The sequence below is a fragment of the Mus caroli genome, unplaced genomic scaffold (assembly GCF_978045245.1).
Source record: "Mus caroli unplaced genomic scaffold, Mus_caroli_1 scaffold_3, whole genome shotgun sequence".
NCBI classification, from domain to species: Eukaryota; Metazoa; Chordata; class Mammalia; order Rodentia; family Muridae; genus Mus; species Mus caroli.
The window spans coordinates 7358168-7385708 of record NW_028227258.1 but is presented as its reverse complement, the minus strand read 5'-3'; the positions used below and the strand labels follow the sequence as shown (position 1 = coordinate 7385708).

General features: G+C 43.7%; 1 protein-coding gene across 1 annotated transcript in view; it reads right to left on the bottom strand.

Moving 5' to 3' along the window:
* Positions 1-27541, bottom strand: part of Ak5 (adenylate kinase 5) — a 190611-nt gene that overhangs the window by 138674 nt on the left and 24396 nt on the right. The window lies entirely within an intron of this gene.

The window sequence follows — 27541 nt, the reverse complement described above, 5'->3', positions numbered from 1 at the left end:
GACTTCTTTCAGTGATGAACAGCAATGTGGATGTGTAAGCTGAATAAACCCTTTCCTCCCCAACTTGCTTCTTGGTCATGATGTTTGTGCAGGAATAGAAACCCTGACTAAGACACACACACATCGACAGCAGCAGGACCCTCTGATGGTTCTGTTGTAATGGCCATGTCCTTGTCTCTTTCTGTCTTTTCCAGCTTATTTCCTGAGCTGCTCTCCACACAAGGCCAGGACTGCCTCGTCTTATTGTCGTCTCTGTAACTGACAGCCTATCCCATGTGGCAGTGTGTGGTAGCCTTTTGTACTTCAAAAAACACATTTTCTGTCTATGCTCACATATATTTTCAGGCTGAACTTTGCCAGAGCATACATAACCTGATGTTACAGGAGAGGTGATCCCTGGGCCCAGTTATCTGCAGCAAGTTGTCTGCAGTTCCTTATAATATGATTAAGCTCCACAGCATTCTACAGGATAATACACATCAAGTCTGTTTTGTAATGAGCAGAACAAGGCTTTGAGAGTCCAGAGCTCTGATGAGTTCACATGGTCACTAAAGTCTATGTTGAATCTTGCTCTGTTTGGTCTGTGACCTCTCTTCTTTTCCCCGTCACACAGAAGGCCAGTCACACCAGAAGGCCAGAGTCCTTCATCAAATACCAAGGAGTTATGTGGATACAGCTTAAAAAATAACCAGTTTTTAGGTTGTTTTCCAAGTCTCCAAGCATATCCCGCCCTGCCCCCCACCCCCAGGCTTGCTTTTCTGCAGAGCCTCTCCTGTTTGGTTTCCATCTGCAAATCCATACTGATTCCAGGTACACACTGTCTCCACTGACTTTCAGCAGCCCTCAGCTATGTCTTTGCCATAGTTCTTTCCAGAAGTCTTAATGTAACTTGTGATTCAGCCAGGTCCAAAATCAACCTTAGCACTTTCTACCTCAATCATGTCACAGTAAAACTCCTCCCCTCCCCCTTCCCCTCCCCTTCCCCTCCCCCTTCCCTTTCTTCTTCCCCTCCCCTCTTCCCCTCCCCTCTTCCCCTCCCCCTTCCCTCACTAACCCCTCCCTTCCCACTCTCTCTTCTCCCTCCTTCCCCTCCTTCTTCTGGTAGCAAGGCCCCTTTCTTAAATCTCTGAACTAGAAGCCTTAATAAGCATCTGTCACCCTCACCAGCCTCCAGTCTGACCCAGGGATCGCCACACCTCTTGGTTTGTCTCTGAGAGCCTTTCAGCCTCCCTCCAGTGCCCCAGCACCTGATCATAGTGCATCAGGGAAAGGGACAGAGAGCACGCACCCAGAATGAGATTGTCTTTAGTTTCCATCTAGGACAGTGGTTCAGAACCTTCCTAACACCATGACCCTTTAAAAGGTCACCATCCTCATGATGTGGTGACCCCAACTATGAAATTATTTTTGTTGTTATTTCATAACTGTTTTGAATCATAATATAAATGTTTGATATGCAGAATACCTGATGTGCGATCCTTGTGGAAGGGGTCACAACCTACAGGTTGAGAACCACTAATCTAGAATTTGTCATTTGGCAGATGTTTGTCCTTTGGCAAACTTCAGTCTTTCTGGACCCATTTTCTTACATAAAGGGGAGATTTTCAATACAGTAATTTAGCATTCCCCTTTAAAAACAAACGAAAGAAATACAAACAAGACCCACCTGTGGCTGAGGTGATGGCTTGGTCAGTTAAGGGCTTGCTAGGCAAGCATGAGGATCTGGGCTCAGATGCCCAGAGCCCCGTGTAAAAGCCAGGCACCGGTGCCTTCTATAATCCTCTCTAGTCTGCCAGCCCTGCTCAGCCAGAGGCTCAGGGCCAATGAGAGACTCTGCCTCCAAAAAAACTGTAACCTGGAGGGAACTGAGCAAGACCTTGGTGAGGCTGACCTCTGGCTTCCACACACATGCGCACATGTGCACACACACCATCTCATGCACACATGCGAAAACATATACATACATATACCATAGACATACACCGATAAATACACCCAAAAATGTAAACTGCTTTTGAATAACCTTAAAACCTTAGAAATTCACCTGCAGTTTTTATGACATACAATCAGGAGATCACTTGAAGCTAAAACTTTATTTTCTAAAATACTGTACTATAAAAGCTGTATCTATTATTATATGTAATATTCATCCTTAGAAGACATAAAAAGGACACATTTAAAATTACTTTAAATAAATTATGTAAGGAAGAAGGTAACGTTTTGTTGTTGTTTTGTTTTCTGAAACAGGGTTTCTCTGTATAGCCCTAGCTAACCTGGAACTCACTAGGTAACCCAGGCTGGCCTTGAACTCAGGGATCTGCCTGCCTCTTCCTCCCAAGTGCTGGGATTAAAGATGTGAGCCACCACTGCCTGGCAGGAAGAAGGCAATTATTGACAACCAATAATAAAGACTATGTTCAGTTTGTTTTGAGAACACTATCTATTAAAATGCAGGGAGAGAGAAACATCCTTGAACTCTCAGATCAGTACTGGATACAAGAAAAAGCATCCTGTAGTTGTAGATCCTTGCACTGCCTGCCTGCGCAGATCAACTGGTGGATGCTCACACGCTTCATATCTTGGTCCAAGAGGGATGCAGAAGCTTCACTCTGTGATGGAGTACGGTCACACGCACCTTTACAACTGCATTTGGTCTTGTGCTTGGTTTCTGTATACCAAAGGCAGCTTCAAATTCATATTGTACACTCTGAATAAATTTGCATTTTGTTAGGTTGGTATTTAAATTAGTAGAGTTTATAAGTAGTCACTTTAGACTTATCAAAAGGTGGAGAAACATTATATATATATATATATATATATATACATATATATATATATATACATACACATACATACACACACACACACACACACACACATGTATATCTTCTCATGAGTGGAAGGTCAATGTGGAGAAACAGTTTTAAGTTGTAATTTCAAATTTACTTAACTTTATTGCTGTGATTATTCTGCTGTCTTTTTTGATACACACTGGAAAGCATATGACTATGAATTTAAACAAAACAAAACAAAGCAAAGCAAAACAAAAATTAAAGCCCCAAACAGCTGAGGCTAGCCCAGTAGCTAGGGTAGTAAGCAATCTGCCCCCAGCCGCTGGTGGCCTGGCTAAGCCTAGCAACGCTACATGGTCCTTCCCTCACTGGACCTCAGGGGTTCCGCAGCACTACATCTGAGAGAGAAAAGTATGGAACGTGTTGTGCTTTTCTCCCCCCCTCCCCCCCCAAAGAGCAGACACCATGGTGTGAAGTAGTGTGAGGGTGGAAAAAGCCACCTTGTGAGCTGTGTGAGAGAAACCTGTGTGCAGGGGAGGCTGGAAGCTCTCAAACTGAAGGAGGAGCCTGAGGAGGACGGCAGGAGAGCAGACATGCATGGTGCCTGGGACCTACTTCCTCAGCTCCACTGACAGCCAACGTCCATGCTAGAGTGTCCCTTTTCTTTTCTTAACAAGCTGTGCACTTCTGTCCCACACCTAAACGGCCCGGCTTTCTCTTGGCCTTCCCAGAGGCCGCTAGCGTCTTCATCTGACCTGTGACGTCTGTTTCCCCGTGACGTCTGTTTCCCTGTGACGTCTGTTTCCCCGTGCCGTGTTTCCCTGTGACCTGTACGCCGTTTCCCCGTGACGTCTGTCTCCCCGTGACGTCTGTTTCCCCGTGACGTCTGTTTCCCCGTGACGTGTTTCCCTGTGACCTGTATGCTGTTTCCCTGTGACGTCTGTTTCCCAGTGACGTCTGTTTCCCTGTGACCTGTACGCTGTTTCTCCATAACATCTCATAAGATCGTCCCCGAGCTTCCTTGTGAGTCCGTCTCTGGGTTCTTTGATCGTTGAGACTGAGGACCCCAAAGGGCGCCTCAGTTTCTCTGGTAGCCACTGTATTTCAGAAGATGTGAAACCCTTAGGGATTGTTCACGAAGTTGACTTGGGATGCAGGGGAGGGCTGCCTCACCAAACAGGAGGAACCATTGGGTCCTTGGCACACCCTGCTCTCGGGAAGCGTGTACTGACTTACTGAATGAGTAGCCAGATACAAAAATACATGGGGAAGGACACAGAGACATTGCTTTTGTCTACATGGCAGTAAAATCAGAAGAGGCTGATACTGTTTCTCCCATTGGACTAAGTCAGTGAGTCCTTCTCCCCACCCCCGCCCCACCCCCTGCAGCCCATGGATAATTCAGTCTCCCTGGATCCATTTTAAGCCCTTAATTCTGTTCAAAGGAATCAGCCTTTGTATAAGCAAGAATACATTCACGGTGTCAGGCTCGAAAGGAAATTCGGTTTTAGTACTCGCTCACCCACCAGGTCACTCTCTGCCCTGTTCTTTATGGAGCTGTATGAGGAAAGCTTGGACTCCTAAATCGGATCGGCTACACGGTCGGAAATCAGGAAGCAAAAGCACAATTAGCGCTGAGATAAAACTGGAGTCATAAAATCAGAGGTGGACAAGGACTGGGAGCTACCTAGCCGGAGTCAACCCCAACCCTGCAAACATGCACTCTGGTGACAAATGGCTTTAACACTGGAACATTCAGTACTCTGCCCTGAGCGCTGCCTGTTCCAGGGACTGACGATTAACGGATGGATCTGGGGGCTCTCCCTGAGGTCCTGCTTCCAACGGGGTGTGTTTGCATTCCCATTCTACCAAATGGCTTCTTTCACACATTAAGCATTTACTGAATGAAAACCTCACTGCTGCTCCACAGCTGGAGGATCAGGTCACTAGGAAAGGAAAGCTGATTGACAACTGGATTTCATCTTTTTAAAAGAAAAATTATTTCATTTTAGAATTTTGTGTGTTTATCTCTGAATGTGGGTTTTGCATATTAAACACAAATGCCCTGGGCAAAAGCAGCAGGTACCCTTAACTGTTGAGCCTCTTCAGTGTCTTTTCAGTGTGTAACTTCATTGGGAGCATGTGCACACATGCATGTGTGTGTGTGCGAGTGCACATGTGTTCATGCTCCTGTGTGTGCACATGTGTGCACATGTGTGTGCATGTGCATGTATGTGTTGTACTTTTGTACCATGGTACAGAGGTCAGAGGAGGATGCTGGGTGTCACTCTCTGGGTGTCCTCTGTCACACTCTGGGTGTCCTCTGTCACTCTCTGCCTTATTCTTTTTTGAGACATTTCACACTGAAGCTGCTATTTTTCAGTTAAGACAGTGGCTGGCAAACCCCACATCCTCTCATCCTGGCTTCATCCTTCTCCAGTGCTGGCACTGAACATCCGTGTCCAAGTCTTATGTGGGTACTGGGGATCTAAACTCCGCGCCCATCCTGTATAGCAAGCCCTTCACCCACTGAGCCATCATCTCCCATCCTTCACCATCTTGAAACATGGCGATCTTTTCTGAGCAGTTTCCAGGGGGCCAGGGAACAAACCTGGCAACATTGTATCTCCCATATGAGTTAAACAGCAGCTGCAACAGAAGTCATTTTATTACTCAGGTTTTTAAATAAGTCTAGGGAAGGGCGGCACTTGATACCACAGTGGGGCTGGTGAGATTGCTCAGTGGGTAAGGTCCCTGCTGCCAATCCTGAGGGCCAGAGTTTGATCCTTGGTGGTGAACATGGCAGAAGGAGACATGGCAGAAGTGTCCTCTGGCCTTCACGAGTGCACTGTGGCACACATAGACATACACCCACACAAATACATACGCATTAGATAAACAGTTTTAAAAGAACACTACACTGATCTTGGCAGACCAAATATTCAGATAAAATTAGACATACACTATGGTCATAAACACAAAGATTATAAAATATGTCAAGCTTTCCTGAGATGATCAATGCCTCTCCTTAATTATAACAGACTTTTTTTTGGGGGGGGGGACAGGGAGTGAACAAAAGTTATCTCTGAAATTTAATGAGAAATGTGGAGAGACAAGATGAGCAATGCTACCTTGGAAACTCAGCACCACATATGTGACATACTGCAAATACATGAGTGAGTTTACCTAATATTCCTCTAATTTGACTAAACTCTTAGGTTTAGAAAGGCAAAATGTCATCTTTCCAATGGGAAATGTGTGCAACATTGTATCAAAACCACAAAATCTTAGTAATTCAGAAAATTCAAGTGGAAACTACACACCCATCAGAATGGTAACGGCAACAGAGACCAGCGAGGCCCTGTGTTGGCTGGGATGAGGCGACTAGAGGAAGTATGTGTCATTTGTCCACCTGCTCCCTCACAGCTTCTGTACCGTGTATTGATGAGACCCACTTTGGGTACCACCGGTGAGCAATAAGTACACACCAACGTATCCTGACTCGGATGGAGCTTAACCAGGAGGAGGAGACAGACAAAGTATCATACAGGAACACTATGAGAGCACCCCACAAGGAGAGCCAGTTCTACCGGCAAGCCACAGGAGGCTCTTAGCCCTGTGAGCCCCAGGAGTCGGCGTAGACTTGCCCCTCAGCAGATGCAGTCGTAGCACTGTCCTCTCTAAGGGAGGTGGACTGCGACTGTTCCTTCTGCACAGGAAGGCGCAAGTAATTAATGACTTGGGTTAATTTTTTCCAAATTGAGTTTTGAAGATTCTAGGCACTGGGACAGATAAACTGCGACAGTGGCAACCATGGAGTCGTGTCAGCTGTATTCTTTGTCTGTTCTTTCCTCGGCTATCCCGAGGCCTCAACTGTTATGTTTCTCAGCCTTAGAAGAAAGGGCACGATGTGGGAAGAACACTGCTCTCTTTAGAAGGTGCCCGTTGTTCTGAGCCTCCTCAGTTCTAGGGAGAAAGGCTGTGAGGGAAGCTGGTGCGAGCAAGGCCTTTCAGTGTGCTACGGTCCTGAGCTCAGGGGCAGCTTGTCTCGAGAGGAGAGCCCTCCCTCTTTGTCACCTCTGCTGCTCATCTTGACTCCCTGCTTTCTGGGGCAGAAGTGAGACAGTCTGAGACTAGGGGATGAAGTAGGATTGGAGGCCATCATTTGGCTTGTCTTGGTCTTAATCTCTCGGCTTTGGGTCTTGCTTTTCCACACAAGATAAAAGGGGTCCTCAGAGCCAGAGAGACAACTCAGTGACTGAGTATTTCCTGCTGTCTGGGTCCCAGCACAAATGTGAGTGGCCTCAAACGGTCTCTAACTCCAGCTTCAAGGAACCCACACATAGGCATGCACGTACACATAAATATAAATATGATAAATAAATCTTTTTAAATGAACTCTGTATGATTCAGATGTGTATTTGGAAACCAAGTTCCCCAGTAAGGGCATGTGTTTTCCGACCCTTCTTGTCACTGCATACAATCCACTCAGGTCAGTCTGGGATGCAGGGAAGCTGCAGATAGGACCTGTTTCCTACAAATGTCACCTTACTCCCTTCCTGGGTCTGATTATTCCAGCTAAGAATTAGGCCTTGGTGATTAAGAAAGAGGAATCAGACATTTTCCCCTGATCTTAGACGCTGGCCGTGACTGAGATGAAGAGGGAGCACTAAGAGGCAGGTTTGTGGAGGGAGACACGGCTCTGGGGGCATCCCAGCTCAGCCAAGAGGAAGACGCTAAAGAGTTCTATCGCACAACGAAGTGAGCAGTAACGTGTCTCCCACTCACCATGGCCGACAGTAATTTTGAATATCCTCACTACAAAAATTGATGTGGACACATGGAAATATGTCTGAAATTGCTCAGGGGAGCCATTCTACAATGGATATGTACTTTGAAACGTCATTTTGTATATAACAAAGAGGAACGTGTAATTTTTATTTGTCAATTTAAAGCTATTAATTAAAAGATCATTGTGATAAGCAAAAATGCCTCTAAAATAAGGAAGTAAAGGGGGGGGGACCCAAGTCAGCTGATACTTTCTCCCCAGTATTTTCATAGAACAAATGCATGTCTGTAATGAGGATGGTCAGAGTCGTGTGGATTGAGTGAAATCTGGTTCACCAAGGTAAGGCGGGCTAGCAACAGAAGGAGCTGCAACAGCGGCAGCACCGAATGGGGCGGGCCTTGAACTGGGGAAGCTTGTCAGAAACAAGATTCCTGAGGCCAGCTCCTCAGCACTGGCTTTAACTGCTGCTGACCGGAACTGAGGTACAGTGTGAGAGATCAGTGCAGGAGCTCAGCAAAGACTCAGAGTCACTGAGCTCACGGGACTGCTACGATTACACGTAAAGACAAGACACTGCTTTGTCACGTCTTAGGGAAATTAATAGTCTACGAGACATTATTTATAATTTGGGTATTTTCTGTGGAGAAACTGTTTCCTGTCAGTTCTATGACCCTGCCATGTTCTCTTCCAGCCCCAAATGTACACACGTTGTGTTTACTACCCTAAGGGACCGTTACCAAGGATACTGTCCCTGCCACAGTCAGTCATAAGCCAGATTAGTCATGTCCGCTGAATGGAGCACATCGTTAGTGGTTTAAAAGTACAACCATCAACATTAGTTTACGAAAAATACGTTTCTGTGGCTTAATGGTGCCGAGCTTCATCCAATGAGAACAGCCAGGGCGCATTAGGATAGCAACACGCAGAGATTTAACGGAGACAATTAAAGGTGTTGCTATAGATCATATTGACAGCAAGTAAGCAATGCATACTTATGAGCTGTTTTCCCCAGAGATATCGTCTTCCACCATTAATTTGGTTATTTAGGTATCTAGTTTATTTGCTTAGTTATTCATCTAATATTTAATGATATCTTACTATTAGGACCTAGAAGATGGCGTTCTAGGAAGGTAATAGAACGGGGGCCAATGACAGCACAGGGGCAGACAGCGGAAGTTAACAGAACATTCTGGAAAGCCAGCAAGCCTGGGCTGTTCGTGGCGACATGCCCCTTCTGTGACGACTTCAAATACAGCATAATGAGGAACAGTCACTGTGAGTTTCATTTTAATCATCGATTAAGAACCACAGGTAGCCTCTAATAGCATTAGGCCGTCAGCCCTGACACAGAGCCAAGGCCCAGCCAGGCGTGGTGATGCTTGCCTTTAATCCCAGCTACTGGGGTGGCTAAGGCAAGATGACTGTGGGCTCAAGGGCAGTCTAAGTTATGCAGTGAGACCTTGTCTCCAAAAAAAAAAAGATAATAAATAAAAGAAAAACAGAAGGACTTTGTCATACTGAAGGGGAGAGAAAGCCAGGGCAGAGTGCCAGGGCTTCCTGCCTCTGTGGGCTAAGTCTCATCTCCCCAGTTCATGGTGCTCAATGTAGGGACACAGGCCGATGACACTGGGTGATCAGACCAAATACAGAGAAAACAACAGATAGGAATGAGGAAGAATCAGATGCTGATGACAAGTGATGCTGCCATCACCATAGTGATTTAACAACAGATAGGAATGGAGGAAGAATCAGATGCTGATGGCAAGTGATGCTGCCATCACCATAGTGATTTTCCTCAGCAGATTTGGCAACAGCATTCAGCCAGTTTCTAAGCCAGCCTGTCTCCATATCCTCACCAACGCTGAACGTTTAAACCCATAATGTTGGACAGTAATTGTCCTTGGTATGGGACTGCCAACTTGATTCAAACTGTCTACTGTGCAAATAAATGCAAGGAAGCAGAACTACCCGGATGACCCTTAGAAGTGCACAGGCCAGCAGAAAATAGCAGAAAGATGGCCTCTTCTGACCAACTTACTTTACATACCGGCTTTATGCACCAAAGCTTGCTGTGTTCATGCATAGGCAAATACTGGGAAAGCTGGGACATTCTTCAAACCAAAAGGGCATTTCAGATCAGTAAATGCATTTCTTAGAGGAAGAGGAAATTCAAAGGTATATTAGCTGCAAACTGATACATGAAGAAGAGAAAATAGGTCTGAAGTTATGTATAGCTCTATTAACTTACTGAATGGAAAAACTCACCTAAAACATTAGATTAGAGTGTATGAAGGATTTAGAAGTTATATATATATATATATATATATATATATATGTGTGATTTTTTTCCTTTTTAAAAGATTTGCCTTTATTATTTTAAATTCTGAGTAGACATGTGTGTCTGCATAAGGATATGTGCATGTGATGTAAACACGTGGGAGTCCAGGGCCCTTGGATCCTCCCATGGTGCTAGACTTACGGACATCTGTAAGCTCCCTGCCATGGGTGCTGACAACTGAAGTCTTTAACGAGCACCGAGTGTTCTTCATTACTGAGTCATCTCTCCAGCCCCCTAGTTTCTTTTTCTTATGTATAAGTTACCCTGATTTGTGTGTCGGGAAGATGGTAACACTTAATGACAGATGCATGCTTACTACAGCTGTATTTAAAGCTAGTGCACACTTGCTGCTTAGTGTGCACTCAAGGACAAAGGCTCTCTCCAAAGAAATTCATGAGAGAATTCATCAAACCATTCCTGACTGAGGAAAGACAGTGTCTGCTCTGCTCACTAACACCAATTCTCTTTGCTTCAACAAACTCTTCCCTTTTTACCGATGAGAGAACTACTTTAAATTCATCTCTACAGGCTGAGGCTGTCTGGGCATGGTGGCACATTACTGGCAAACTCAGTAACCCGGGGCATAAGATTGGGCTGAAGCTGAAGGAGTGTGAGTTCGAGGCCATCCTTTGCCTCTATCATTAAAACAAACATTAAAAACAACAACAACAACAACTTCCAGTCAGTTTGAGGACAGACACTTAATGTTCTCCAGGTCTTCTTGTGTATCTTATGTGTGAGAATCAGTGAAGTAGATACACTTTTTTTTTCTACTTGTTCAATCTGCAAGCTTCACTAACTCTTAATATTTCCTACAATAATATGTGACATCAGGATTCAACTCCCCACGCCATCTCTCAGCCTCTAAATAAACATCTCTCTGGAGTGTGTAAGGAAAAGCTTTTTTCTCCTGTGAAAATCAAGTAAATGATCCAGGCCTGTGGCAAAGGCCTGGAATCCTACCTAGTTCCTGGGGAGGCTGAGGCAGGAGGATCCCATGTTAAAGGCCACCCAGAGCTAAGGTGGAGTAAAGACCAACCTGGGCAACTTAGTGAGACTGTGTCCCAGAATATAAAATGTAGTCAGAGCAGGGATATAGCTTGATGGTACTAAGCTTGCCTGTCAGACCCAATGTCCTAGGTTCAGTTCCCAGTACCTGGCCCTTCTGCCCCAAAAGATACAATAAATGGCTTGATAGAATTTGGATTTTAGAACAGGGGGTTGGGGCTGGGACAGTGGGCAAAAACACTTGCCGCCCAGGCTGATAGTCTGAGTTTGATCCTCAGGACCCACATGTTGGAAGGAAAGCTGACTTCATGTTATATGTCCTCTGAACCTTTTCACACATTTGGTGGCACACGCACACACACACAGTGACACACACATAGACACACATGCTCACACATACTCTCTCACACACATATATACAACTCTCACACACATTCACACACACTCTCATACACCTTTCTTATACACATTCACACACAGGCACACATAGACACACACACTCACACACACTCTCTCACACACATACACACTCATACACACACCTCTCTCACACACTCACACACACTCCCATACATACACTCTTTCACACAATCACACACACTCTTACTCACACAGAGACACACATAGACACACATACACACTCTCTCACACACACATACTCCCTCCCACACACTCTTTCACACACTCACATACACATAGACACACCTCTCTCTCACACGTACAAACAATAAATAAAGTTTAAAATGTCTTAGTTTTTGTAAGAACACAGGATGGGAATTCAGTGTTTCGGTCTCCTGTGTGTCTGCACACTGGAGACTGGCTCCGTCTTGGGATTTACATCTGTGGACCGCCAGAGAGCCCACATCACTTAATGATTGCAGCCCTCAGGATCCTCAGCAGAGCCATAGCAAAGCCATAGACATTTAACTGCACTATGTAAGATGAGACATTTCTGCTACCACTGGCTTATATACCTGATGTCTCCATGATGCACACGTGAAAATTAGTTCAGGTGTCACAGTGTAGCTCTATCGGCAACACGTGCACAGACATGTTCTTCAAACTCATTTCATGCTAGTTGAATTTGCAATGTTTAGTAGTGGTGAAGAAAACCTGCTATTTTTATGAAAATCAAAGAAATTATTTCTGAACACTCTTGATGGCCATTTTCAAGGCACCCCTCAGCGATTTCTGGTACGCTAATCTTTGGTTGCTGTCTCATTAATAAGTGGGTAATTTTCCAAGGCTCTGTCAGCCAACGGCTATTCTAAGAACGGTTCTTTCAGACTGCGCTGGTGCCGAGACTCTCAAGTGTCACTTGGCCCTGGCAGCAGATGCTGTGACCTTGTTCTTTGTGCCCTACGAGAAAGCTCGAGCAGAGGTATGATTGATCACTCCCTATAGCAGGGGACTGACAGCATTAACTTGCTGCATTTTTCTTTTCTTGTTGTTGGGAAATATGAGTGACTTGGGAAAAACTAATATGATATTAAAAAAAACACTTTTTCAAATGTTTCTCCTCTCTGCCCCCTCCCCTCGGCTCCCCAGTACCTTCCTCCCTTCCTTCTCACCCACTCCTCACCCCTCTCATTGGCTCTTCTCCCCTCTCTCTTCTCCCTTTCCCTCCTCTTTCCCCTCCTCTCTCCCCTGCCCCTCTGCTTCCCTCTCTCTTTGTTCCTCTCCACCACTTCCTCTCTACTCTGCTCCCCCTGCTATCCCTCCCTTCTTCCCCCTCTTCTCCCCCTGCTTCCCTCTACTCTCCTTCCCTTCCTTTCCCTTCTCTTTTCCCCCCTCTATCACTTCTTCCCTCCCCCTCTCCTGTCCCTTCTCCTCTCCCCTGCCCTCCATCTCCTCTCTTCTCTGCTCTTATCTCCCCACAGCCCCATATTGCTTGTGTCTATGCATCTGAGTACAACAGGACTTTATGTAAACACATGTTGCCTGCAGGAAAGAGTTTGTTAGAATGCATGAAAGTTCAAGTAAAACATTTCTGGATAAAGTTCCAAAAAAGTTCCTGGTTAAATTTTAACAGAGAATCAGGAATATAGGAAGATCTACCAGGGATTTCAATCCATCATTTTCCTATTAATTCATTTATTATAAGATCATTTTATAAATATTAAGTGTCTAATGCATGTGATAGTTTTTTTTTAAAGTTAAGAACTCCTAAACTTTTGGATTAGGAATATAGTTCAGTGGTGAAGCACTTGCTCAGTGTATGCAGATCCTGGGTTAAATTCCCACCCATCCACCCCAGACTTCCAAAACATTTCCAGACAAGAACTGGTGCATAGCTTCAATAATTTGTTCTAATATTTAATAACTGATACTTTAAATTTTTTTTCTGATATACACCCCTTCATGTTAAAAGTACTGGCAAGATCAGGAATTCAAGGCCCATACCTAAACATAATAAAACATAATAAAAGCAATACATAGCAAACCAACAGCCAATATTGAATTAAATGGAGAGATCCTTTAAATAGTCCCACTAAAATCAGTGACAAGACAAGGCTGCCCACTCTCCCCATATCTACTCAAGATAGTACTGGAAGTTCTAGCTAGAGCAATAAGACAACAAAAGGAGGTCAAGGGGATACAAATTGGCAAAGACGAGGTCAAGATATTACTATTTGCAGATGATATAATAGTATACATAAGTGACCAGGGAACTTCTACAGCTGATAAACAACGTCAGCAAAGTGGAAGGATATAAAATTAACTCAAACTATTCAGCAGCCTTACTTTATACCAATGATAAACGGCTGAGAAAGAAAACAGGGAAACAACACCCTTCACAATCGTCACAAATAACATAAAATATCTTGGGATAACTCTAAGCAAACAAATGAAAGACCTGTATAACAAGAACTTCAAGTCTCCCAAGAAAGACATTGAAGAAGACCTCAGAAAATGGAGAGATCTCTCAGGCTCATGGATTGGTAGGATTAACAGTAAAAAATGGTCATTCTACCAAAAGCAATCTACAGATTCAATGGAATCCCCATTAAAATCCCAGCACAATTCTTCAAAGACATGGAGAGAGCAATTCTTAATTTCATATGGAAAAACAAAAAACTCAGGATAGAGAAAACAATTCTTAACAATAAAAGAACTGAGGGAATCACCATCCCTGACCTCAAGCTCTACTACAGAGCAATAGTGATAAAAACTGCATGGCATTGGTACAATGACAGACAGGTTGATCAATGGAATAGAACTGATGACTCAGAAATAAAACTACACACTTATGGACACTTGATCTTTGACAAAGAAGCCAAAAATATACAATGGAAAGAGAAAGCATCTTCAATAAAAGGTGTTGGTCTAACTGGCTGTCTGTGTGCAGAAAAATGACAATAGACCCATATTTGTCACCTTGCACAAAGCTCAAGTCGAACTGGGTCAAGGACCTTGACCTAAAACCAGATACACTGAATCTAATAGAAGAGAAAGTGGGAAAGAACCTTGAATTCATAGGCACAGAGGGAAATTTCCTAAACAGAACTCCAATGGCTCAGGCTCTAAGATTAAGCATTGATAAATGGGACCCCATGAAACTGGAAAGCTTCTGTAAGGCAAAGGACACTGTCAATAGGACAAATTGGCAACCAAGAGATTGGGAAAAATGTCTTCACTAACCCCAAATCTGATAGAGGGCTAATATCCAAACTGTATAAAGAACTCAAGAAGCTAATCTCCAAAAAACCAAGCAACCCAATAAACAAATTGGATACAGAACTAAGCAGAGAATTCACATCAGAGGAATCTCGAATGGCTGAGAAGCACTTAAAGAAATGTTCAAATTCCTCAGTGATCAGGGAAATGCAAATCAAAATGCCCCTGAGATTCTACCTTACACCAATCAGAATGTCTAATATCAAAAACTCAGGTGACAACACATGTTGGCAAGAATGTGGAGAAAGAGGAACACTCCTCCATTGTTGGTGGGATTACAAACTGGTACAACCACTCTGGAGAGCAATCTGGAGGTTTCTCAGAAAATTGGAAGTAGATCTATCTGAAGACCCGGCAATACCATTCCTGGGCATATACCCAAAATATTCCCCACCATGCCACAAGGGCACATGTTCCACTGTGTTCATAGCAGCCTTATTTGTGATAGCCAGAAGGTGGAAACAACCCAGATGTCCCACAATGAAAGAATGGATATAGAAAATGTGGAATACTGTTCAGCTATTAAGAACGAGGCCATCATGAGTTTTACAGACAAATGGATGGAACTAGAAAATATCATCCTGAGTGAGGTATCTCAGACCCAAAAGGACATGCATGGTATATACTCACTAATAAGTGGATATTCACCAAAAAAAAAAAAAAAACCTACAGAATACCCACGATACAATCCATAGAACTCAAGAAGGTTAACAAGCCAAAGGGCCTAAGTGGGGATGCTTCAATCCCACTTGAGAGGGAGAAGAAAGCAGAGAGCAGAGGAGGGAGGGGTCTGGGTGGGAGAGGGGAAAGGGAAGGGCAGGGGGGAAGGGGAACATGATCAGGTAATGGGGAGGACGAGGAATGAAGGCCCAAGGGCCAGCAGAATTATTGGACATATACAACCTCAGGAGGTGGGAGATGTGGGGATCCTCTAGAATTTCTAAGAGACCTGGGAGGTGAGAGAATCTCAAGACTCAAAGGAAGGGACCTTGGATGAACTGCCCAGAAATCAGCTGACTGGGGAAGAAGCAGATACTTACACTCAACCAATGGACAGAAGCTGATGACCCCTTCGATTGAATTAGGGAAAAGCTGGTTGAGGAGGAGGGTGATCCTATGGGATAACCAGCAGTCTCAACTAGCCTGGACCCTGGAGATCTCTCAGACACTGAGCCACCAACCAGGCAGCCTGCACCAGCTGCTCTGAGGCTCCTGACACACCCAGCAGAGGACGGCCTGGTCTGGCCTCAGTGAGAGATGATGTACCTAATCCTCAAGAGACTTGAGGCCCCAGAGATTGGGGAGACCTGGTGGGGTGTGGGAGAATGTGGAGGTTTGGGGACATCCTTTTGGAGACAGGGGAGAAAGAATGGGAAGAGGAACTGTTGGAGTAATTTTAATTAAAATTAAAAAAAAATAACAGACAGCTTTAAAAAGCTGAACATGCTTCTGCCTTCATAATAGGCCTCTTAGGAAAGTAAACACTCATTGTAATGTGATGTCTGCTGATGAATACATTCTTGAATCTAATTACAGAAATGTTCTGGCTGGCAAGTCCTAGTCCTTTGAGTCGAGATTCAATCGTTACTTGTTTTGGTATTGCTGTTGGCTTTATTTATTCATCTATCTATCTATCTATCTATCTATCTATCTATCTATCTATCTATCCATTCTGTAGGATGGAACGAGGGGAGGAGAGGAGTGTGGAGCAATGGGCTCAGGAACTTTAGTAAATATCTCCCATGCTTACCCAGTCCAGTCCACATGTTCCGGCCACCTAATCCCTCCATGACTGATTTTCTCATGCACAGCATGAGTGTGCTGGCTATTGATTTTTGTTTTAAATTAAAGGCTTTTAAAGTTTTCTTGATAATCCCAATAATCTCCATAAGGCAAAAGATTTAGTTGATGGAGAAACTGCTAATGTTTGCCAAGGTTTGTTTGACTCTTCAGTGACTAAGTTACTCTCAGAAACAGGGTCTATTAATTCCCAGAGGCCTTCAAAGTTTGTGACTACGTATAAAAACTGCAAATTGAACAGGTACAATTAAGCCACGCAGGGACTCTGAGTTCTATGATCTTACTAAATTTACTGAATAATTGTGGGCATTCTTTTTATACATTATTTTAGGATTTTCTTTCTAGATCATTGGGGTGGTTTAAATATGCATGGTCCGTGGGAAGTGGCACTATTAGGAGGTGTGGCCTTGTTGGAGGAAGTGTGTCACTGTGGGGGTGGGCTTTGAGTACTATGTTCAAGCTCTGCCCAGTGTAGAAGAGACCCTCCTCCTGGATGCCTGGAAAAGTCTCCTCCTTGCTGCCTTCAGATCAAGATGTAGAACTCTCAGCTTCTCCTGCACAGTGTCTGCTGGATGCTGCCACAAATCCCACCATGATTCAGGTTCAGCATCTGAACCTCTGAAACTGTAGGCCAGCCCCAGTTAAATGTTTATCTTTATGTGAGTTGCCTTGTCCACGGTGTGTCTTCACAGTAATAAAACCCTAGCAAAGACAGAAGTTGGTACCAGGACATTTCTGTGATAGGCCTGACCATGTTTTTGTTTGGAACTTTGGATTTAGAAAGCAGTCGAATGCTTAAGTTCTGCTTAATGGGCTTTCCTAGTAGAAATATGGAAGACATTGGTGCTGAGGGTGATTTGAACTGTGGGGTCTTGATTCTAGATGTTTCAGAGAAGAATTTTAGTATATGGCCTAGAGACTAGGTTTTTTTTTTTTTAATTATATATTGGTGGAGAGTGTGGCTACTTTTTTTCCTTTTCTTAAGAGTCTGCTCGAGGCTAAGGTGAAGAAATTCAGATTAATTGCATTGACAAAGGAGGTCTCAAGAAAGCTCAGCATTGACTTTGGCCTCTGGTTTATTCTCATGAGGAGCATGTTGATCAAGCATAGCAAGCTTAGAAACAAAAAGTACAAAATGTATGGTTCAAAGGGTCACCAGGATATTAAATGGAATCAAGGGAGTAGTGACCTCAAGGCAGGATCCCACCCAGCTAAGCTTACTGTTTATGCATTTTCAGTTGAACAATGGATAGTTATATCATGATAGGCATTTTTAAGACTTGGTTATTGTTTTCATTTGGACATAAAAATATTATGGTGTGTCAAATTGACAAGGGATGGATTGTGATGGCCATTCGAGGTTGTCAACTTGACTATCTGGAATGAACTACAATCCATAACTTATAAAGATCATGTGAGAAGGAAGTAAAGAGAAGTTTAAGTCCAGGCATGGTGGTACATGCCTTTAATCCCAGGAGCCAGAGACAAGCAGGTCTTTGAGTTCAAGGCCAACCTGGAACAGAGTAAGTTCCAAGTAAAGAAAAATTTAGGTCTTGGTGTGCTTGTACACATCTTTAATTCCAAACTTTAGGAAACAGAGGCATGTAGATTTCTGAGTTCAAGGTCAGTTTACAGATCCAATCCCAGGACAGCCAAGTTTAGGCAGTGAAGAGTTGGAAAATAGAAAGCTGGTGATAATGTAATAGAATAAGGGGGGGCATGTTCCCCAGAAAGCAACAGAACTCGGTAGCTTTGGCCACGTAGCTCTGGTTTTAGAGTTAAGAATAGAAGGGGTTACTGAGACAATTGACATTGATACTGGTTAGTTAGAGCTAAGAAATTAGTGATGATTAAGAAGAGATCAGCATCACTGATGTGAAATCTTCTGAGAAAGGTTTTCTGAGAACACAAAGAAGCTGTGTTCCAGAGATCGCCAAGGCTGTACCTCATGCTGCAGCTAGACTTGGTAATGTGTAAGAGTCACTCAGGTGGCTCGGGCATTGAACTCATGAAAAGTACATGGAGAGCAGTTGAGGCTTGGCTCTATGAGAGGCAAGGATAGACCATTGATGAAGGTACAGCTTCAGTAGCCATTGGCCCAGGACTGAATGGGATTATGCATAGACATTGAGTCTTGCAGGATGAAGAGAGCCTATGAGAGGCTATTGGTAAACCCTAGTTACAGTGGAAGACCCCAGCCTATTGGAGATGCCAGTACCATGGGATGGTTACCAAGAACAGAAACAACTGTGGAGTGGGGTCAATCAGAACCTAGAGTGCTACAGAGGGCAGAGCTGGAGAAATGACCCAAGCCCTAATGAGGAGCCCAAAAGAATATGTGTGATCTCAGTCGTTGGAATAAGAAGGTATAAACTTGAAGTTGCCTTGGACACCCCCAAGCTGTTAGAGATGCCAGAGCTGTGGGATACCTGCTGAGGAAAACTGCTAACGGAGACTGGAGCCAGCCCAAGAAAAGAAGTTTGTTGTAGTCAACAAAGAAGAAAAAAGTTGGAAATCTGATAGAACTCTGCACTAAACCCAGTGCTTTAACATCAATCATGGAGATGCAGAGTTTGGAGTTTGTTCAGCTGGTTTTCTGCCTTGTTTTGGTCTAACACTTCCTCACTAAGATGTTTTGGAATGGTAATGTATATCCTGTGATATTAGAAGTATGTGATCTACTTTTTGATTTTGATTTTATAGGGGATTAAAGTTAAGAGATTGCATCAATCTCAGAGGAGACTTCAAACTTCTAAACTTTGTTGAGATTGTGATAGACTATAGGGACTTCTGAAGTTGTATTAAATGTATTTTGCAATATGCTATGGCTAGATTTGGCCCCTATAGACTCATATATTTGGACAAGCCTATTGGGAACAGGTAATGGAATGTGGTGGCTTATATATGTTTGGCCCTTGGGAAGTGGCACTATTAGGAGGTGTGGCCTTGTTGGAGGAAGTGTGTCACGGTGGGGATGGGTTTGAGGTCCTATGCTCAAGCTCTGCCCAGTATGGAAGAGAGCCTCCTTCTGGATGCCTAGGAAAGTCTCTTCCTTGCTGCCCTCAGATCAAGATGTAGAACTCGCAGCTTCTCCAGTATCATGTCTACCTGCATGCTGCCATATTTCCCATTATGATGATAGCAGAACTGAATCTCTGAAACTGTAAGCCATCCCCAATTAAATGTTTGCCTTTATTGGAGTTGCCTTGGTCACGGTGTCTCTTCACAGTGGTCAAACCCTAAGACAATCATCATGTAATCCACAAGAACAGGTCAACTACAGAGTATCTCTGTAGTTAGATTCAAGAGCATCAGCCGTGAGCATCATATTAAACATTCTGAAGAGTTCTTCACAGCGTGGATGAGAATTTGTTTAGGCTCTGACACACAGAAAAGAGAAAGTGCCAAGGACCTACAGCAGGGTAATCAAGAGCTGGGCTGTTCAACCTGTTAGAGAAACGGACTGCAATTCAACAGGTCCAACTAGACCACACAGGATACCAAGTTCCGTGATCTTGCTAAATGTAATGAAAAATCACTGATACCCATTTTACAGATTGTTTCAGGGTTTTCTCTCTAGGTCGTCATGCAGCCCACAAGTTCAGATCGACCTTTTCTCCCCACATTTGCATTCAGCCACCTTTCTTCTCTTAGGGAGTTTTCTGGAACTTCTAGTACAATGCTCCACAAAGCAGAACGAGGCCATCTACCCACAGTTCCCCGTATTGGGAGGAACGCACACAGCATTGCCCCATTAGATAGAACGTTAACTGAGGGGTTTGTAAAATACATCTTTCTTCAGACAAATGAAAGATTCCTTCCTATTTCCAATATGCTAGGCTCTGTACCCACCCCTGCCCAACAAATCGATGTCAAATGTTGCTGAATGTTTTTTTCTGCCATTGTCAAAGAACACAGTCTATTCTTATTCTGTACTAACATTTAGGTTTTTTGGACTAATTTACTTTGTCGAATGTACACATGTATTTGAGAACACTGCTTTACACAATTGTTGGACAGGGTGTTTTAGATGTGTCTATTATTGTTCCAATTGTCTTGCTACTGATATTTGATCTAGTTGTTATATTATACAATGAACACACATATAAAACTTTCAACAATGTGAGTCCATTTCATTCCATCTTATTTCTCTTATTTGTTTATATCTATAAACTTAAAAACTTATATATAGTTTGAAACATTTTATTAGTATATATTTTATAATTAATATGTCATTGAACAGGTGAAAATGCAACGGTGTGTCAGGTATGGTGGCTCATGACTAATTCCAGTACTCAGAGACAGAGTCAGGCCCATCTCTGTGAATGTGAGGCTAGCCTGATCTATTCTAGTCCAGCAGTTTCTAGGCCTGGCAGGGCATCACAGTGAGAAAATACAACTGTATGTATTCAAAGGATCTGTTGAGTTAACCTATTAACATTAGGAAACGTCCCTCTGCCCCTGGGAATCCTTTTTGCCTTGGCTGACTGTAGCATCACCAATGTCCCCCCAGTTTCCTTTTGTTGGTGTTTGTGTGGTACATCTTTCCTGTCTTTTATCCTTGACCCATGTCGTTATTTTAAAAGCACATATTGTAAACAGGAAGTATACTCATTTATGCCGAGACAGTGAAGAATCCGTATGAGTACTCCAGTGAAGGTGGGAGTCCTTCACAGAGCAAACTGGCACCCTGCTAATTCCTTTGGTAAATTCCACACTCCACTCATTCTTTCCCCCTCGTCATATGGGGCGCCCTCTACACACGTTCACTGTTTACAGACTGCAATATGCTTAGACTCATAGCTAAATTGGAATGATGTGAGAATAATATTTTGGGTTTCCAAAAATCTATGACAGCCAGCTTAATTTGACTTTAGTTTTTGGTAATTACTTAAGATACTCAAATTAGAGCTGCATATGCATTCTCTCCAGGAACTGTTGGCTGCTAAGGAAAGTGAGGGGACCGGGCTTGGGTACTTAAGGGAATAGTCACTTATGTCAGAGTGCATCGCTGTGCAGAAAGTGTCAGGTGATACCCATAGAAGACCCTTTGTAACTGGTCCTTATGAAGCATTCTGTGGAAACAGACAAAATGTGTGTTTGGTGGGGAAAAGTGATGTAGTTATTGAGAAATTCCTGTATACAGAGGAGCTGTGAGCAAAAAAGCAGGTGAAGGACCCTCTGCCCTCATCAAGACTGCAGTGTATTGTACACTGTCCTTGGCCTCTCTAGTCTGCTCTCCACCAGCTCTGCTCCAACTCTGTGGCAAGGTAGGCAACCCTTCCAGAATGGAATTACAGGTTCTGCTGACCTCTGGCTTCCCGATGGCTTGGAAAAAGGGCAAGCAGGACACAGAAAAATGGCAGGGGGGGGGGGTGAATGGTTATTCCCTTGGCACTAACCAGAGGCTGCCTCCTTCTGTCTATGGAAGGTCAAGGCCCCCTGCCTGTGACCCTCTTTTGATATCTGTTTGTTCTGGGCTCAAGTAAAAACTTTCTGCTTCCTGAGCCTGCAGCCATTGGGATGGAGAATGCTCTCTTCCACCAGCCATATGGTGAGGAACTACTGCTTTCTCACATCCAGTGTTCATCCTGCAAAGGTGTCCTACGCGTACCCTGTTAAATGCCTTTTTGCCTAGTCTCTGTGCATGAGCCCTTGCCTTCCCATGGAACCCCAACAATGCAGCCATCTGCCGAACAATATGCACGACTATGACAAGGGCCATAGGCGTGCTCCAAATTGTAGCATAACTTTCTGTTTAAGCAGAGGGGAGAGCACAGTCAGCAAGGCTGGGAGGGTGTTCAAGAGAGGCTACGGCTAGAAGCTTAATTAAAAGGAAAAAGGAAAGGAAGAAAGAGTGCCAAAGATTAGTAGAGAGAAAGAAGGAAAAGTCTACGATGGGGCAGTGGTAAAACCAGGCACATCTAGCTTAGACTAGACTGTGTTGGACAGAGATTGCCTGGAGACACATGTCACTCAAAGACACGTGCCACTGGGAACTCCTCGGGTGAGTTAAGGGAGAGGGAGAGTGCAGGCACAGATGTTAAGATAATTGTGTGTGTGTGCTTTGACTGCAATCGTCAGTGAAGTTACCACCAGATCGCCTGCTCGGTACCTACGAACAACACCCCTGAGAATCACTGTCCTGTGCTGCCAGACACTAAGTTCAAGTTGGTACTTTTTTGTACAGAAAGGTCAGTCTTGCTAAAGGATGTGTAAACTTGCAGATTCTAGTCTTCTACTCACAGGGAATTCTAACTCAGTCTATGACATAACATGGGCAATATGATTTTGATTTTTTGGTTTTTGTTTGTTTGTTTGTTTGTTTGTTTTTTGGTTTTTGGTCTGTTTTGAGACAGTCTCATGTAACTAAAGCTGGCCTCCAACCTGTTATTTAGCTGTTGGTAACACTAAAATTCTGATTCTTCTGACTCCACCCCTCAATTGCTGGGATATCAGGGAATCTGCCAACACACACTCAAGCATGCACACACATAAACACATATACAAACAATGCACACACACATATGCATACATATGCATGCTTATAAGCACACACATGCATGCACACACGTGCACACATACACAAACACAATGCATGCACATGTGCACACACACACATAAGCACACATGCATGTATGTAAGCACACACACACACCACGAGCGCGCACCATTGTATAAAGCTAGGTTAGATTGGTGGCAGGGCTTCCTTCTGACTTTCCAGGTTAGGACCTTTGGAGCCTTGTGTTCCCAGTGGACTATGACTTCCTTGAGGCAGACAGATGCCTGAGAGCTGCAGTTGCTCTAGCCTCTGGCTGCTTGCATCTGCCCAAAGGAAGCACCAGACACACCGGTAAGAACACAGGTAAGAGAACTCAGGTGCTCCTAACCCCAACCACCACTGAAGAGCAGCCTTTCTTCTTAGAGAGCCTGAGTGGAAACCCACCAGGCAAACGGTTCTTGGATTATTGCTCCACATAATTAATGCCTGAGGAATGACAGTTAGTGTTATATGCCACCAAGCTTGGGGACGATATGCTAGCTAGCACCCATACTTAATATGCACAGCAGACATGAAGAATGACTTTGATCCATGGCTACACAAAGTCAGAAAGTCAGACCTTTCACGTCACATAGGTTGATTATAAAAATCCCATCAGCCCTTTAATTTTAATGGACTTATATTGTATCACAACACATGGCAATAAAAATAAGTGAATAATTATCTTCTAATAGAATTTCAATATCAAAGTCCAATTATTAGATAATTATAAACAGGCTTCTAAGCCATTAGTTTTAGGGGGGGGAAAGAATCGAGATTTTATTTAATATTTTTCATCGAAGTGCTAATGCTTAGGAAAAATATTGCATAATTAAAATTAAATCACTCCCCCTTAAAAGCAAATCAGATTTGTCCCCCTTAGGAACAGCAAATCAAATTACAAGTCTGTCAAATCAATTCACTGTGCACAAAGGACAACGGCAGCCTTTGGGGGTTGGTTTCCCTCTAAATCTAAGTTAAAAAAAAAAAACATATTTATCTAGTTGAGATTTTTTCCATATATATATCCCCAGTCACCCAAACTTAGAACTGGATCTATTTTTAGGCTCCCTTTTAATGGCAAAGCTGACACTAAATTATTGATGCTATAGGAAGTCACTAGAAGAAAAGAAGAAACACTCAGACCATCATATACATCTGCTCTGGCAGATCTCGCCTCTTTAACCTACAATGCATGATGAATAGAGTTCACAAGGCTGTGTGAGCTCAGCGGCCATGGTCCTCCTGTGTACAGTTACTCATGAAGCATAAAGGATGGTGTGGTGAACGTGAATGTGTGGTCAAGCTCATGCTTAGCATGTGGGTGACACTGGCTTCAGTCCCCAGCATCAAAATACATATCCTCTGGGTATGTTAGCACAAGGCTGTAGAAATCCAGCACTCAAGGGGGAAGGCAAGAAGGTTACTGAAAGTTCAAAGTCAGTCTGGGCTAGCACAAAAAGGGGCAGGCAAGCATGGGCTAACACAGCCAGTGGCAAGCCAGCCTGGGCTAACACAGATGGGGCAGGCAAGCGGGCTAACATAGTCAGTACCAAGCCAGCCTGGGCTAACACAGACAGGGGCAGGCAAGCCTTGACCCTGCCTCAGAATGCTTAAACAAACAAGAGGCAGAAGCCTGAAAGGATTCTAAAGGCTGAGCGTAAGTGATTAAGATGCCTTAGGAAGACTTTAAAGTCCCTTCCATGACCTCGGCCACCACGGCCACCACAGCACAATCTAAGTCAATGTGCTTGGTGTTGGCTACGGCGAGGCATCAGGGTTTCATCTATGAGCATTCTTGCCAAACTCTGAGCACACCTCAGATAAGATAGCTCCATGGCAACCGTTGCCTTCCCGAGTGGAGTGTGCGGTAAGGGAGCTGTCACACTAGCTACTCCGGTTGCCAGCGCCTTTGGATCTCCCTTAGAAATGCTGAGTCCTCAATCCCATGATCCCATGGGGTATGTGATCTGGTGTGTGTGTGTGTGTGTGTGTCTTGGTATGGGATAATGAAGTGCAGGAAGAGGGGGCATATCTTGTTTATTATTAAAAATTTCTAAATGGGAGGAATGGAGCTTCTGTAATCTTCCACAGGCAAACCAACATCACAGCCCCCAAGCTGTCAGAAAGTCACCTCTCACCTACAGAGGACTTACACATCTTTGTAAACTATTTTGTGGTACAATGGTATCAATATGTAGTGTCACTACAAAATGAATTAAGTTTGAATCATTCCTTGAAACTTACAAAATTTTATCTGTTTTTTCAAACTTTCATTTGAAATTATAATATGTTTAAAATTGGTTAGTGAATAGAAAAATAGTTTTCACACTAAGACACAAACTGATGTAATTATTATTTCCTGTAGACCTCACTTTCTTAAATATTCTGGGTGCATTTTATAATGAACAGTAGAAGCTGGTTCACACATGATTTGTAATGATGGTCTGTGGGCTCAAATGATTACAGAATAATATCCAAACATACTCACGGGAGAAAGCAAAAAGTGAGATTAGAGACATTAGCTTAGCTAATAAAATTCTTATTGCACAAGCATGAGGACCTGAGTTCAGATCCCACCATCTACTTTAAAAGTTTGGCATGGTGACACATGTCTACCACCTCTCTGTGCTCGAGAGTTGGAGACAGGAGGATCCCTGGGGTCATTGGCCAGCTGGCTTAGCCCACTCAGTGCTCCAGGTCCCAGTGCCAGCCGCTAAAGCAAAGCGTAAAACCAAACCAGGTCAGGAGCATGGTGCCTGGGGACAGTCAGCTGATCCCTAGCCTCCCTATCCAATTGTACCTACACTCACTGCACTTATGTGCACATCCGTGTTCTGTCTGTCTGTCTGTCTGTGTCTCTGTCTGTCTGTCTGTGTCTCTGTCTCTGTCTGTCTCTGTCTCTCTCTCGCGCACACACACACACACACACACACACACACACACACACACAAACATACACATAGTTTTAAAAAAATCTATTTCCCTCATGTACCCTGTATCTGGAAGGACACAGAGCCCCAGAGTTAATAATGTTATATCTTTGGAAAGTTCAACTATGGGACTGTTGGGTAATTTGGAATGTCTATTCCAAATTACAGTTTAAACTAATGAAATATAGACAGCCAGATGACACACTAAATACTGTATGTATGGACTCTCTACACATATTTCCACCACGAGAGCTTACAGATTCATTCATCTGTGTGTTTACAAAATGAAGTGCCGCAGCCTGGAAGGTTTTTGTTGTTGTTGTTGTTGTTTTTTTTGTTTTGATATAGTGTCTTGTTATGGCCCAGTTTAATCTCTTACCTGGAGCTCATATTAGCCAAACTCACAGCAAGCTCCAGTCTCCCTGCCACTGGGACTACAGGTATGAGCCACCATGCCAGATAATGCCACAAGATGAAATATAAGAGACCCTGGTTTCCCCCAAGCTACCCATTATGTATTCTTCAGTGGACTACTGGGAAGCTACCAGGTGTCTGGCTCTCATCTCATTTGCTTTATCCTCTCACTAGTGTTAAATAATATCTTTCAGTATGGTTGCCAGCCAAGTGTCTTGTTTTCTCATCCAGGTCTTGTTGATTGTTGTCTTGGCCACTGTTCTATTGCTGTGAAGACACCCAGAGCCAGGCAACTTACAAAAGAAAGCACTTAGTTTGGCAACTCACAGTTTCTGAGGGTTTAGAGTCCATGATCACCATGGTGTGAAGCATGGCAGTCTGCAGGCAGGCATGGCTCTGGAGCAGTCGCTGAGTGCTTATGTGCTGTTTTGCAAGTTGGAGACAGAGAGAAGAGCTAACTGGGAATGGGGTAGGCTTTTGAAACCTCAAGCCCAGTGACATTGCTCCAACAAGGTCACACCTCCTGATCCTTCCCAAATAATTCCATCAACGAAGGAGGAAACACTCAAATACATGAGCCTGTGGGGACCAATTGCATGCAAGCCACCACACATGTTTGTTGGCTTATTTTTTTTTTTTTTACTTTTATTTTTTTGTGGTGCTAAAATTGAACTGAAGTTTCTATGCTAGGCAAATAGTTTACCAGAGAGCCACATCCCTAGTCTGATTTTAGATTATCAAATGAGCTGGTTTGGCTTTGTCAGCTTGACACAGATTTAGACATATCTAAGTAGAGAAAACTGCAACTTAGAAAATGCCTCTATTATACTGGCCTGTAGGTAAGTCTGTGGGACCATTTTCTTAATTAATGCTTGATGTGGGCGGGCCCAGCCCACTGTGGGTGGTACCATCCCCATGCAAGCATGCAAGTGATCCTGGAAGATACACACACACACACACACACAGAGAGAGAGAGAGAGAGAGAGAGAGAGAGAGAGAGAGAGAGAGAGAGAGAGAGAGAGAACGGATCTCTGGAGAGCAATCCAGTAAGGAACTCCACTCTGTGGCCTCTGCTCCAGTGACCGCTTCCAAGCTCCAGCTCTGAGTCCTTTACTTCTCCTCATGGTGAAATACAAGCTATGACCAGAAATCAACCCCTTTTCTCAAGTCGCCTTTGGTGGCTGTGTTTATCACAGCAAACTAGGGCATAAAGGTAATCCCTCAACATTTGTAAATGGGAACATCACA